This window comes from Primulina huaijiensis, chromosome 4 (genome assembly GCF_012295235.1).
Source record: "Primulina huaijiensis isolate GDHJ02 chromosome 4, ASM1229523v2, whole genome shotgun sequence".
Taxonomy (NCBI): domain Eukaryota; kingdom Viridiplantae; phylum Streptophyta; class Magnoliopsida; order Lamiales; family Gesneriaceae; genus Primulina; species Primulina huaijiensis.
Genome location: NC_133309.1, coordinates 4,303,412 through 4,319,746, shown reverse-complemented (window position 1 = coordinate 4,319,746; position 16,335 = coordinate 4,303,412).

Here is a 16,335-nt window from a genome sequence, read left to right as displayed (position 1 = left end):
CAGAGCTTTTCTCGTTTCCTTTTTCTATTTCTAAAGGAATTGTGCAATTATATATATCTCTCAATGCATGGCAAGAAAACGTGGCTTCATCTTCAGACTGCACGTCTCGCGCATATGCGCGACCATCATTGGCGCATATGCGCGAGACCTACTGTCTCGGCGCTTGGCTTCTCATCTGCTCGCACATATGCGCGACCTGTCTCCGCGCATATGCGCGAGACTTACTGTCTCGACACAATGCCAGTTCACCATTCGCGCATATGCGAGCCCTCTTCTCGTGCATATGCGCGAGGTTCTCTGCCATGCTCGCGCATATGCGCGCCTCGTGTCGTGCATATGCGCGAGGGGTTCTGTCCTCGCACATATCTCATGTCTTCCCTTGTTTTCCCCGGTCTGTTCCTTTCCGTCTATAATCATATCAATTTATAATCAGTAATCTCAGATTAACATAAGATAAATCTCGGGCATTACATTTCTCCCCCCCAAGATACAATTTCTTTCCCGAAATCACAGGCAGTCAAATCATATCAAATCAGATATGTATAACAGAATCTAACAGGAAACTCACATCAATGGAATAACTCTGGGTATTTCTGTCTCATGCCTGATTCAGTCTCCCAGGTAGCTTCCTTAATGCCATGACGACTCCACTGAACTTTCACGAGCGGAATAGTCTTTGTTCTAAGCTGTTTTTCTTTACGATCAAGAATCTGAATTGGTTTCTCAATATAACTCAGAGTGTCGTCAAGCTCGGCCGCATCTGGCTGAAGAATATGAGAATCATCAGGGAGATATTTCCGCAACATAGATACATGAAAGACATCATGTATTCCAGATAATGAAGGCGGTAATGCGAGTCGATAGACACGATATCCTATCTTCTCGAGAATCTCATATGGCCCAATATATCGTGGAGACAACTTTTCTTTCTCGCCAAATCTGACAACGCCCCTGAAAGGTGAAATCTTCAAAAAGACTCTGTCTCCTGCCTCAAATACCAACGGTATTTGTCGAACATTTGCATATTTGGCTTGTCTATCTTGAGTTGTCTTCATTCTCTTCTGAATCAGCTTCACTTTCTCAGTCATATCTCGGCTCATATCAGGCCCAAATTCAGGTACCTCAGAGATATCATCCCAATAAAGAGGGGATCTGCACTTCTTGCCGTACAACGCTTCAAACGGTGCCATCTCTATACTCGTCTGATAGCTGTTGTCGTACGAAAATTCACATAATGGCAAAGAATCTTGCCAATTAGTGCCAAAATCTAGCACTACAGCTCTCAGCATATCCTCCAATGTTTGGATAGTCCTCTCTGACTGTCCGTCTGTTTGAGGATGGTATGCAGTACTCAAATGCAGTTTCGTACCTAGAGCTTCTTACAAACTCTGCCAAAAGTGCGAAGTAAATCGAGGATCGCGATCTGATACAATAGACTTCGGCACTCCATGCAATCTGACCACTTCTCTGACATAAATTTCTGCCATCTGGTCATATCTGTACGTCATTCTGTAAGGAATAAAGCATGCTGATTTGGTCAATCTGTCAATAATGACCCAAATCGCATCACAACCTCTGGAGGATCGCGGTAACTGCGTCACGAAATCCATGGAAATGTGGTCCCATTTTCATTTTGGAATAGATAAACTCTGCAGTAGACCTCCTGGTTTCTTCCTTTCTGCTTTCACCTGCTGGCAATTCAAACATTTTGACACAAAATATGTGACGTCTGCTTTCATCTGTTTCCACCAATACTGTGTCTTCATATCATTGTACATTTTCCTGCCACCAGGATGAATGCTAAATCGACTACAATGTGCCTTTGACAAAATCTGGTGTCTCAAATTTGAAACATCTGGCACAATAAGATGATTATTCACATATAGAACATCATCACGAACCTGATATTCTGATTGATGTCCAGCTCTGACCATAGCAATATAATTTTGAATGTTCTGATCAACTTTCTGTGCTTCTCTGATTTTGAACATCAACTCGAGTTCAACTTGAATGGCATACAGTCTCAAAGGCTTACAATCTGTTTCAAATACTAATCCAGAAAGACAGCAATCTTCAATCAAATTTTAAACACCAATCGTCGACAAAGATAAAGAACATACATTTAGACTCAGTGCATCAGCTGCTGTATTGGATTTTCCCGGATAGTACTTGATTTCACAATCAAAATCTTTCAGCAAATCAAGTCATCTTCTTTGTCTCATATTCAGTTCTGACTGTGAAAACAGATATTTCAAGCTCTTATGATCAGAATAAATCTCAAAACTTCTCACCAAATAGATAGTGTCGCCATATCTTCAACTCAAACACAATGGCAGCCAATTCAAGGTCATGAATCGGATAGCGAGTCTCATGTGGCTTCAACTGTCTGGAAGCATAAGCAATAACATGACCTCGCTGCATCAAAACACAACCTAATCCTCGGTGAGAAGCATCACAATAAACAACAAAATCACCAGTACCTGACGGAATAGTCAACACAAGAGCACTTGTCAATCTCTTCTTCAACTCCAAGAAATTGGACTCACATGCCTCTGAGCAAACAAATGGCGCATTCTTCTGAGTTAGCTGCGTAATCGTCTTAGAAATACTGGAGAAATCTTTAATAAATCGTCGATAATATCCTGCTAATCCCATAAAACTGCGTATCTCTGGCACTGATGTCGGTCTACGCCAACTGATCACAGCCTCGACTTTGCTAAGATTGACAGAAATCCCATCTTCAGATATAATGTGTCCCAAAAACACAACCTGTCTCAGCCAAAATTCACATTTCGATAGTTTGGCATACAATTTCTCAGCCCTCAGAGTTCTCAAGACAGTTCTCAAATGCTCAGTATGATCAATCATATTCTTCGAGTAAATCAGAATATCATCAATAAATATAATCATGAAATCATCGAGATATTTCTGGAATATGCGGTTCATCAAACCCATAAATACAGCTGGAGCATTTGTTAAACCAAACGGTATGACAATAAACACATAATGTCCATACCTTGTTCTGAAAGCTATCTTCGAGATATCAGAATCTCTGACTCTAAGCTGATGATATCCAGATCTCAAATCAATCTTGGAATAAACAGAAGAACCCTGCAACTGATCAAATAAATCATCGATACGAGGCAAAGGATATTTATTCTTTACCGTAGCCTTGTTTAGTTGCCGGTAGTCAATGCAAAGTCTCATTGACCCGTCTTTCTTTCTAACAAACAGTACTGGAGCACCCCAAGGAGAAACACTCGGTCTGATGTACCCCTTGGCCAGTAAATCTTATAACTGCTCTTTCAACTCTTTCAATTCTATCGGTGCCATTCTGTACGGTGCTCTAGAAATAGGTGTTGTACCAGACACAAGTTCAATGCTGAAGTCTATCTCTCTGACTGGAGGCAAACCAGGAATTTTATCTGGGAAGACGTCAGCAAACTCACATATCACTGGCAAATCTGCAAATGAAGGGCTATATTTCAGTACATCTACTGAATACACAAGGAATCCCTCTGCTCCTTTCTGTAATAATCGAGTCATAGATAACACAGAGATCAAAGGAATTCTAGCTCTAGAACCCTTACCGTAGAATTTCCATTCATCATCCATGTCTGGTCTGAATCTCACAATCTTATGGAAACAATCAACGGTTGCTCTGTACTTGGTCGGCATATCAATACCGATAATACAATCAAAATCAGATAATCCAAGGACAATACAATCTAACTCAATCTCATGGCCATCATACTGTAGCATACAATGTTTAACAGATTTCACTGATATCAATCATGTCCCCAAAGGAGAAGAGACAGATATTACAGCAAATAATGACTCAACAGGCAAGGCATGTGTCAAAGCAAATCGCTCAGATATAAATGTATGGGATGCACCCGTATCTATCAATATATAAGCAGGGTAACCACAAATAGAACAGTTACCTGCAACAACATCATCTGGTGCTTCCTGTGCCTGTTCCTCAGTCAATGCACATACTCTGGCCTGCTGTCTAGGAGGCTGGCTAACTGTCTGGCTTCCTCCTGGCCTCGGCTGTGACGGAGTAGGGGCTGGCTGGAAAGAGTGAACAGCAGATGATCTTCTCTCAGTCTGAGCTACTGATCCAGATGATTCGGCTCCCTGGGATCGTTTTGGACAAACTCTGGCAAAATGTCCCTGCTGTTTACAGATGTTACAAACACCAAACACTCCTCGGCATTGCTCGGTAGGATGTCTCCCTCCGCAGGTCCTGCAATAAGCCCCGGTATAACTCTGTCTGGAACTACTGGAGCTTGAAGAACTGCTGCCAGACTTCTTAAATTGTTTCCCTCTAGCTTTCAACTGATCTTTCTTTCCACTGCCACTACCACTCTCATATCTGGGAGGGGGTTGCTGGAACTGCGTGGTCGATGGCTGCTGTGGTCTCGGTGCTGGGGCAATATACGAAGCTCCCTTCTGCCTTATCAGGCCAGCTTCAGCTCTCTTTGCTCTGTTCAAGGCCTCTGCAAAGTTGTTTGGTCGCCCGGTGTTCACCAAAGTAAAAATATCAGGATTCAACCCATTGATGAACTGATCAGCAACAGCTTCATGATTCTCAGCAACATGGGGAGCAAATTGCAACAAGGTAGAGAACTTGGCCACATATTCCTCAATATTCTACTGACCCTGTCTCAAATTGGCAAACTCTGCACCCTTGTCTTTTCTGTACGATACTGGAAAGAATCGTTGATAAAATTCAGTCTTAAAGATGTTTCAGGTAATAGTCATACCTCGATGCTCCAATGCCCTCTTTGTCGTGAGCCACCAATTCTTCGCAACATCGTTCATATGGTGCCCAATCAGTTTGACTCGGCGCTCATCGGTGTAATCCAATTACTCAAACAACATTTCTATATCATCTAGCCAACTCTCACACTCAACTGAAGTCTCAGTACCCTTCAGAGTCGGTGGATGGAACGACTGAAATCTCTTCAACAGAGTTTCCATCGGTGTTGCTGTCACATCCATCGGATTCGCAGAGGTACTGCCCTGTTCTGGGATTCTTCGAGGAGGCATATCTGATTATCAAAAGGGTTAGCAATCAAATCTGACAAATCTGTCTCAGTACCCTTCTGATCATCTTACCTCTGATCAAGAATCGGTTATGATTCATTCTCAAGAATACAGGATACCACACAAATCAGGTAAACATGTATATTCCAAAGCAGTAAACATGCTAGAACACAGAAGCAGGAAAGAAAACTCAACCTACCCCGCTCACTAGCTTCTATCTCAGGCTAAAGGAACCTACTGCTCTGATACCACCTGTTGTGGGGACCCGAACGCTAATCATCTTCTTAATCATTTTTTGGGAATAAATGGATCAATTAATTAAGCTGGTTCTAAAATTTTTTTTTATAGAAATGCGGAACATAGAATAATCAATCCTGATATAAACATTAAACATAACAGTACAAGTCTTGTACAATATACAGTCAGATCAGACTAAGGTTCGACAACTATACATCAAGTGCTGAACCAATCTACATCGAAGTCCGGAATCACCACTCTATCTCAATCTCTCATCCTCTTCTCGACCCTGATCCTGTCACACCTGTTGTCATGCACACATACAAACACAACAACAGCCGGATAACTCCGGTGAGAAATATATCCCAGTATAAACAATGTATCATGCAATTCATATAACAATATACGAAAGCATAAACAGTTATAAAAACATGAATCGTAATCTACGAGACATGACTCAATACAATTCTGCAAATCAAACTTTTGAATCAAACTCTTGACTCGACTCATCTAATCTAGGGATCCCGGTTGAATAAGAACGCAACAACTCACCTACTCTCCACAGCTAGATGGTGGTACGTTCTTATTCCCAGACTTTGGTATTTTATATCGAATATCTGCCATAGAAGCCGATCTGCTACTAAGCACATCGATATAAACCAATGTCCAGTGACCTGGCACCTCTGCCAGCTTGGCACCTCTACCAAGGACTCTCTGTCTCAAAATCAATAATCTAATCCATGCTTTCTATAAATCAATAGAACAAGTATATAAATGCAATGAATTCAAATATCTGAAAATAATATCAAATAAGTATGTGGTTTTAGGGAAACTCAGGTCATATCTGACTCGAGTTATCAATCCCGGTCTAACATTGATTTATACCTTTCTTTTGTCGATCTGATGAAACGAAGTCTCGAATTCAAAGCTGTCAATCTCAATCTGAAATGACATTATTCAATATCAATACACAACCCAACCAATACTGGATATAATCAGAACTCAATCTAATTCTGTTTCAACTGCATAACTGCATAATCTCGATATACCCAGCAATACAAATATCAAGAAATGCCAATCTCAACTCATAATAGATCGAAAAACATAATCTGATATCAAATCTGTATAATCTCAATCAACTCAACTCTGAAAAATCATAACAATTTCATACGGTATCCGTTCTTCAATTCGGTTTCGATTATACGATGTCTAATATCTCAAGAACACCATATATTAATCATATCTGATTCCTTCAATATCATATTTTCAAATCATATCAAAACATAAGAAAACTTACGTCTGTGTGAAGCCTGTAACGAGGGGAGTACGACACTGAACTCAGATCGAAATTCTGACGGACGGATCTTGCACAACCACAAATCTAAAATATGAAAAGGCGTAAGGATTTTGCAGAGCTTTTCTCGTTTCCTTTTTCTATTTCTAAAGGAATTGTGCAATTATATATATCTCTCAATGCATGGCAAGAAAACGTGGCTTCATCTTCAGACTGCACGTCTCGCGCATATGCGCGACCATCATTGGCGCATATGCGCGAGACCTACTGTCTCGGCGCTTGGCTTCTCATCTGCTCGCACATATGCGCGACCTGTCTCCGCGCATATGCGCGAGACTTACTGTCTCGACACAATGCCAGTTCACCATTCGCGCATATGCGAGCCCTCTTCTCGTGCATATGCGCGAGGTTCTCTGCCATGCTCGCGCATATGCGCGCCTCGTGTCGTGCATATGCGCGAGGGGTTCTGTCCTCGCACATATCTCATGTCTTCTCTTGTTTTCCCCGGTCTGTTCCTTTCCGTCTATAATCACATCAATTTATAATCAGTAATCTCAGATTAACAGAAGATAAATCTCGGGCATTACAGGCGTTGTTTTAGAACTACATAATTGAAAACAAAAAGTCTCGTAGTACAGTATAAACCAAAAACCAGTTTATTAATCATAATCGATCATAAAATTGTCTTTACAACGTAATTTCTTAAAATGATAAAAATATGCGGAAGCGTTTACAACTTACTAAGCGAAAACTAAAATAAACTTCTTGATTCATATTAATATCATCCTCAAAACTGGTCTTGTTCATCTTCTTCGATTTTCTCTTCTGACTTATCTGGGGAGGGTAGGGTAAGGGGTGAGTGATATAATCGTCACTCAGTAAGCGGGGGTTTTTTCGAGCACATATATAACAAATACACATGAATTTCGAAAACCATATATCATATCATGCATAACATGATTCTCATAACATGTTATCATCATAACCATAGGCATAATTTTGGCCAAGACACTGAGATTCCTCTAGGTGTGTCAAAATCAGACACGACCCACCAAACCGAAAAAAATCAGGTTTGGATTTGGGGTTTTCGGGTTCGGGACAGATCGGGTTGGGCCCGATAGCTGACCCAAAAAAATGATCATGTTGGGTTGGACTCGAAAATTTTAATTTTTTTTAAAAAAATATAATTTTTTATATATTGTATGTCTGAAAAAATATTTATTGTATATTTATATCATAAATTTTCATAATTTAACATTTATTTTGAACATTTTTTATTTTCTAAACGATTGTTTATTTGATTTAGTAAATATATTTTATTTTTCTATATTTAGACTTTCAAATTTAATCATATATATGAGTGAGATTTTGTTATTATGTGTTTAAACTAATTTTTTTTAAAAAAAATTTAAAAAAAATTCGAAATCGGGTTAATCAGGTTGATTCGGGTTCGGGTTGAGTGTTTTCGGGTTGGGTTCGGGTTGAACAATTTTTGAATATTACTATTGCTCAACCCGACCCAACCCACCCAACCCACCCGAATTGACACCCTTAGATTCCTCTACTTTCCACAGTTTACTGATATAAATCCCTAATTTTTACTCCCCTAAAGGAGCTAGATCGTATAACAGTTACAATCCATCTTGTAAGGGCCATAAACATATTATGCATATTGGGATTCCCACTTATATCCAGTTGAATCATCACAGTGCCCAAAACATAAAATATACGATAATCGTATCAAAAAGTGGTAGAAACAGAATAACAGTACTCGATCGAAACTTTCAAAAACGAAATAATTCATACACAACATATTTTAAAACAAGCCTACTTATCTTATGATTGCATGGAAAAATTCGAAAATAGCAGAAGAATCATGCAAATGGCACTTCCAAAACGCAGCAGCACTTCACCCGAAAAATCAGTCGCCTTGCATAGTTATTTTGACTAATTGCACCGTTGGATGGGCTCAAACTTTCACAGTATGTTCACAAGTACGTCAAATAAATTATGAACGGTGGAGATCGAGTTTCGAAGTCGTTTGTGCATGTTCATGGATGAAAAACCTTATGTATGTTGTTTCCGCCTAAAATTTGAGCAGTTTTCTTGCGAAAGCTATAAAAAAAAAACTAACCGTTGGATTTGCCCGAAATTGGATACATTATTCAAAAAGTATGAAAACATATTCTGAGCGGTGGAGATCGGATTCCAAGCGCTTGAGCGAGAGAAATAATTTTTGAACTTGGACAGAATTTTGATGACTGCAGCAGAATTTGGAGAGCAAATTTTCGAAAATTCTAGAGATAATTTCGAAAATTTTGAGTGTGAATGGTGTGAAATTTCAAATGGTATAGGGTAGTATTTATAGGGATGATGTGAAAATTTTACCATAATTCGATTGATATCCTTCCATAATTTAGAGATAATCTTTCCATAAATTTCGAGATACTCCTTTCATAAATATTGAGATGCTTCCTTGTTGAGAAAAACTATCTTGTTTGTATGTAATATTTTCTTTCAAATTTGATGGATCAGCCTTAATTTGTTATTAATACATGATTTGCACTAGATTTTGAATTTCATGTATTTATGGGTTTGAAAATTTCAAATACCATGTATTATTTAATATTTTCGAATTTATTATTTTTACAACAATACCATAACTCGAAAATAAATTCTTATACATTTCTATATTTAATTAATTACATGCTCAAAAATTTGGGTTCTCACATGACGTATAAGTTGTTAATCTCCAAACATTCATAAAAAAATTTGTGCATATTTATTTTTCACATTCACTTACTTCTGCTATTATTTTTTGTAGGTATAGTTGAAGTATTTTATGTTTTTTTCAAATACCAAAATATCGTATACTAAGTATTTGATAAAATATTTCAATAAAAACTTTTTTATACATTCAACTCAAATGTTTTACAAAATGTTTAATCAATTTTCATATATATCATTTTGAATTTCTTTCGTTTGGTTTAAAAACCAAACTAAATTTAATTTATCAATGCTTAGTTCATTTTTTGAACATTTCAAGAACGAACTATTGTAGCTCAAACTTTTAAAGAAAGTTTTAAAATGTTTATTCAACCTCCTCAACACATTAACGATCCTAACACTAATACAACATATCACGAATATAGCATACTTCTTCATCTGTTAGAATATACTATAAATTTGCTAAAAAAAACACTATACTATAAATTTTTAAAACTTATCTTAAAAATTTAAAAAATCATTATAAAATAATTTCATATACACAAATTCATTGTAGGAATCTTCCCTCATATAAATAAAGATTAAATATATGTTTAATCTCTTTATTATATTTTATATTTACTTCTTATACAAAGCATTTGTTTAATTGGCTAGTACGGATCAAATATTTTTGTAATCTTACAACTTTCCTTTAGTAATTTTGTGAGACCTCGAGACTAAATACTGATAAAATAGTTTTGATGGCATTTTGGTAAATAAGTTGAAAAATATTCAATTTATTTTGATATCATTTTCGTAGATAAGTTGAAAAATAATGAATTAATTTTAAGGGTAAAATGGTAAATAGTGACATATCATTTTCATATGAAGTTCAAATGATTTGAGATTTGGATATGACGTATAAAACTCAAAGATATAGAAATTTCATGTTTTGAGTTTTGGAAAATTGAATCGTTTGATCGGTCCAAAATGATATATTGATATTAAAATGTCAATGACAATTTCGTAATTAAGTTGAATAATACTTGATTTAAATTTGATGGCATTTTCGTAATTATTCGAGGGTATTGTCGTAATTATGGGATGACATTTTCGTAATTATTCGATGGTATTTTCGTAATTATGGGATGGCATTTTCGTAATTATCTGATGACAAGGATGGCAATTTCGTAAATAATATAATATAATATTTTTTTAAAAAAATTAAAAAATTAAAAAAAAAAGATAAATATCAAAACTTACGTGAATTATTTCACAGAGTTTTGACAGAAAGAGGAGAGGGAGAAGGGGTAATCAGGGTTTCGATTTTCTTTTCGATCTTGCGACTTATCGGTTTATCCAATCGACGAACCGACTTCAGTTCTGAGATCGTTGACACGAGGTCTTCGATTTGGGGTATAAATTTCATATTTTTGATGATGTTTGAAATTCGTTGATTTTTGGACTAAATCCGATAAATTGTTAAATCATACAGAAATTGAAAATTGTTGAATAGTGTATGATTTTAACGAAGTAGAGAAGATTATAGTGACGTTCTGTCGAATTTTTCCTCATTTATTATAATGAGGAAATTTTAATCGTTGAATTGAGATTGAAGAATTATATGTCAGTTATTATTAATTCTGATAAATATATGCGGTAGAATAACCGACAAGAAACTAAGTTTTGAAGTCGGAATTGAATTATGCTATAATTTGAATTTGATATGAATTTTAAATTTTCAAAAGATATTTGAAACCTCTATTGTTGATATTGAATGATGTTATTGATTGAAGTGAGTATGTTATTGATGTAGATAGATTATTATACTGATATCTTCAAGCTACATCGACTGGAACGAAGAATTGAGGTATGTTGCGACCGGGTAACATACGACAGGTATCTGTATTATATGATATATGTTTGATTGATTGGATTGAGATACATGTCTATATGCCTTATTTGTTGAGTTGATGTGGCATACATGACATGCACGTTGAGCTATGATCCTTGGATACCCTGATATGATTTGATTTGATTCTGGGGTTTGTGAACACAATGCTATGTTTGGTATTACATGACCCTTAAAGCATAGTCATTTGTGGCCCCGATGATTGATTGAGATTTGGGATTTGATGGCGCTTTGTCGACGCTATCATACGATTATCCCTGATTGAGGCCGGTGTGCCAGCTCGAGCATTGATTTGATAGCGATTCGATTGACTCTGACATGTGCTCAGTGGATGGGCATTTGACCTGATACCTCCACGACATACATGCATTGCATATCATATATCATTGTTTAGATATCTGTGGTATATATTGTGGTTGCTTCAGACTGAGCTTTGCTCACCCCAGATGGGGCTGTTGTTGTCTTTGTATGTGGACAATGACAGGTACTCCAGGATATCAGGAGACCGGAGATGGTACTTCTGGAGGGAGTCACAGTTTGAGTTGAGGTTTCGTGGTCTTTCCCAGTATATATGTTATGTATCTATATACCGGGGTATGTCCCGAGGATATGATTTGTTGTTGTATGAGTTGTTTTGATTATGTGTGGGCATGTTTTATGATGTGAGATGAAATACTATTTTTAGTATTCAAATAGCATATTTTGGGCTCATTGTAAAGAAATTTTAAACTCGTTTTCCGCTGTAATTAATTAACCCTAATCAAATTGCATTGTAATAACGATTAGGAGCTAAGGGCCCCACACGGAGTGGTATCAGAGCATAGCTGGGAATGCTCGATTGAGTCTTGTGTACACTTGAATAGGCACAAATGAATTGTGCGTTTGTGTTTGAATTATTTGTATTACTTGCTCTTACTTGATTTGATTTGAGTAAGTATCTGATGAGATTGATGATATGAGATGGTGATGATGTGAAATTGATATGAAATGTGATATTCATCATTTGATTTGTAGATGGATCCCACAAACGAAACTGCGAGTAGCAGTACTGAGAGAATAGTTGGACAATTTGAAGGGTTGTCCATGGATGTGGTAATGGCTCGATTCCAGGATTTAAAACCACCGAGGTTCTTTGGCACTGAGAGTGCAGAAAGAGCAGAGGCCTGGTTGAAAGATATCGAGCACTTGTTTAATATCGTTGAATATTCCAAGGCTCGGAGACTGAAACTTGCTTTGTATCAGCTGAAAGACCGAGCAAAATCTTGGTGGGAAGCCGCTGAGATTGGATTGAAAGAGGCCGGGATTGAAGTCACATGGGATGTCTTCAAGGCCCAGTTTTTGGAGCAGTATTCTCCTCCTTCTTATTATACTGCTCAGGAGAATGAATTCAATAGTCTGCAGCAGGGAACGATGACTGTTGCGGAATATGCTTCGAAATTTTCTACTCTGTTGAAGTATGCACCTCACGTAGCCGGGAATGCGAGGGCAAAATATAACAGGTTTGTAAATGGTTTACATCCTGCTTTATATACTTTTGTTGTTTCTGGATTGCCTACCAGCTACGCAGAGGCAGTTGAACGAGCCAAGGCAGCCGAGGCTGGACTTAGGAGAGGAGGTCCACAGTATACTCCTCCACCACCAGTGTCAGCTCAGCAGCCTGCATTGCGTCCAAGGGGTAAGAAGTTCAAGAAGACTGGTTCTGTTTCTTCGTCTTCTTCGAGTTCGAGTGGATCCCAGAGAGGGAGTCCCGTGATTGCTCCTTATTGTAGTTACTGTGGAGGCAAACATACTATCGAGCAGTGTCGAGGTATGTTTGGTACTTGTTATCATTGTGGACAGGAAGGCCATTTCTCTCGTGTATGTCCGAATAGGGGTACGACTTCTGCCCAACCCCAGCCAGGATTTAGAGGTGGCCCCAGTATGATGAGACCTACTGTTCCTGTTCCCTCTTTTCAGCAGTCGAATGTTCCACGATATCGAGGACCGAGTGGTCAGAGTGCCCAAGTCCCTCCTCAAGTTCGAGTGTATGCTATGACCGAGGATCAGGCGAAAGAAGCTCCTGGTGGTGTGATTGCAGGTATTTGCACGCTTTGCGATTATCCTGCACGTGTTTTATTTGATACAGGAGCATCTCATTCATTCATATCTCATGCATTTGTTGCATCTCACGATATTGAGTGTACCCCGTTGTACGATACTTTGTCGATAGCCACGCCAGCAGGGAAGATTATTTTGTCTGAGCAAGTTGTGCATAATTGTGTATTGATATATGAGGATAATGTGATGTTCTTGAATTTGATTGTCCTCCCAATGCACGACTTTGATTGTATTGTTGGCATGGATATCTTGACGACAAATCGAGCTACTGTTGATTGTTTTCATGGAGTGGTTCGATTTCGACCTGTTGATGGACCCAAGTGGAATTTTTATGGCAAGGGTTCCCAAGCCAAAATTCCATTGGTATCCTCGTTGGAAATGTCTCGACTTTTGTTTAGCGGAGATGAGGGTTATCTTATCTACGCTATTGATATTTCGAAGAAGGAGCCATCTTTATCTGATATTCCTGTTGCGAAAGAATTCCCGGATGTATTTCCCGATGAGATTCCTGATTTTCCTCCTCATCGAGAAGTTGAGTTTAGTATTGATCTTGTGCCGGGGACTGCACCTATATCTAAAGCTCCTTATCGCATGGCACCATTGGAATTGAAAGAATTGAAAGAACAATTACAGGATCTTCTCGATAAGGGATATATTCGACCAAGTGTATCACCTTGGGGAGCTCCAGTTTTATTTGTTCGAAAGAAAGATGGTACTATGCGAATGTGTATCGATTATAGGCAATTGAATCGGGCTACTGTGAAAAACAAGTACCCACTTCCTCGTATTGATGATTTATTTGATCAGCTTCAGGGTACTTCGGTATACTCTAAGATTGATCTTCGTTCTGGGTATCATCAAGTACGAGTTCGAGACGAAGATGTGCCTAAGACTGCTTTTCGTACCAGGTATGGCCACTATGAGTTCTTGGTTATGCCTTTCGGTCTCACGAATGCTCCTGCTGTCTTCATGGACCTAATGAATCGTGTCTTTCGAGATTATCTTGACCGATTCGTTATTGTATTTATCGATGATATTCTTGTTTATTCGAAATCGAAAAAGGAGCATGCTGAACATCTGAGACTGGTACTCCAAACTCTTCGCAATGGCCATTTATATGCTAAATTGTCCAAATGCGAATTCTGGATGGATAAAGTGGTATTTTTAGGCCACGTCATTTCGAGACAGGGCATATCTGTTGATCCTGCTAAGGTTGAAGCCGTACTGAATTGGCCGAGACCTACGAATGTTCCTGAGATACGTAGCTTCATGGGTTTAGCTGGTTATTATCGTCGTTTTATTGAAGGATTTTCGAAAATAGCTAAACCTATTACTCAACTGACACAGAAGAATCAACGATTCATTTGGTCAGATGAATGTGAAGCTAGTTTTCTTGAATTGAAGACGAGATTGACCACAGCACCTGTGCTTACTATTCCCTCAGGTACCGGAGGATTTGTGGTGTGTACAGATGCGTCTGGTAAAGGTTTGGGCTGTGTTCTGATGCAACATGGCAAAGTGGTTGCTTATGCGTCTCGTCAATTGAAATCTCATGAAACACGTTATCCTGTTCATGATCTTGAATTGGCTGCCATTGTGTTTGCTTTGAAGATTTGGCGCCATTATTTGTACGGGGAAAAGTTTGTTATCTATTCAGATCATAAGAGTCTGAAATATCTCTTTTCTCAATCTGATTTGAATATGAGGCAACGTAGGTGGATGGATCTCCTGAAAGATTTTGATTGTGAGATTCAGTATCACCCTGGATCGGTGAATGTTCCTGCGGATGCCCTTAGTCGTAAGGTGCATGATTCTTTGTTAGCATCTGTTTGTGTCGCCAAAGTACACGAGGATATATGTACTTCTGGTTGGACTTTTCACTCGAATTGGAATTCTGTCACTGTCTCAGCATTGCAAATTGAGCCGAACTTGATATCGAAAATACGAAAGGCCCAACGAAGCGATGCTCAGATCCAAAAGTCGAAAGAACTTGTATCTGCAGGACATCGGTCTGGATTTCAGATTTCTTCTGATGGTTCTTTACGACTTAATGGTCGGCTGGTAGTTCCTGATAATTCTGATTTGAAATCTGCCCTTCTTCGAGAAGCACATTGTAGCAAATACAGTATTCACCCTGGAGGTCGAAAGATGTATTTGACATTGAGACCCCAATTCTGGTGGAGACGTATGAAGAAGGACATTGCTGAGTTTATTTCGAAATGCTTGGTCTGCCAGAAAGTGAAAGCCGAGAGAATGAAACCGGGAGGATTACTCCATAGTCTCGAAATCCCGAAAGGGAATTGAGAATATATTGCTATGGACTTTGTGACTCATTTACCTCGTTCGCCCAAGGGCTGTGATGCTATTTGGGTCATTATTGATCGGCTTTCGAAATGTGCACATTTTATTCCGTATGAGCGGACTTATCCTTATAAGAGAATGACCCGTTTATACATTGAGATGAGAATATTGTGAGACTGCACGGTGTGCCAGTCTCAATTGTATCAGATCGTGATCCCGGGTTTGCTTCTAAATTCTGGAGTAGTTTCCAAGAAGCAATGGGTACGCGTTTGGCTATGAGTACTGCTTATCATCCTCAAACTGATGGCCAAACTGAGCGTACGATTCAAACGTTAGAAGATATGTTACGTGCGGTTGTGATGGACTTCAGAATTCGATGGCAAGATGCCTTACCATTGGTTGAATTTTCTTATAATAATAGCTTTCAAACGAGCATTGGTATGGCACCGTTTGAAGCCTTATACGGGAGACGATGTAGATCACCGTTATTCTGGGATGAAATTGGTGAAAAGCAATTGACTGGACCTGAAATGATACATGAAATGAATGATAAGGTTCAGTTAATTCGACAGCGGATGAAAGCTGCTCAGGATCGTCAAACGAGTTATGCGAATAAACGAAGACGACCCTTGGAATTCCAGAAAGGTGACAAAGTGGTTTTGAAAATATCTCCCTTTAGAGGCACTGTTCGATTTGGCATGCGAGGGAAATTGTCTCCTCGATATGTTGGTCCGTA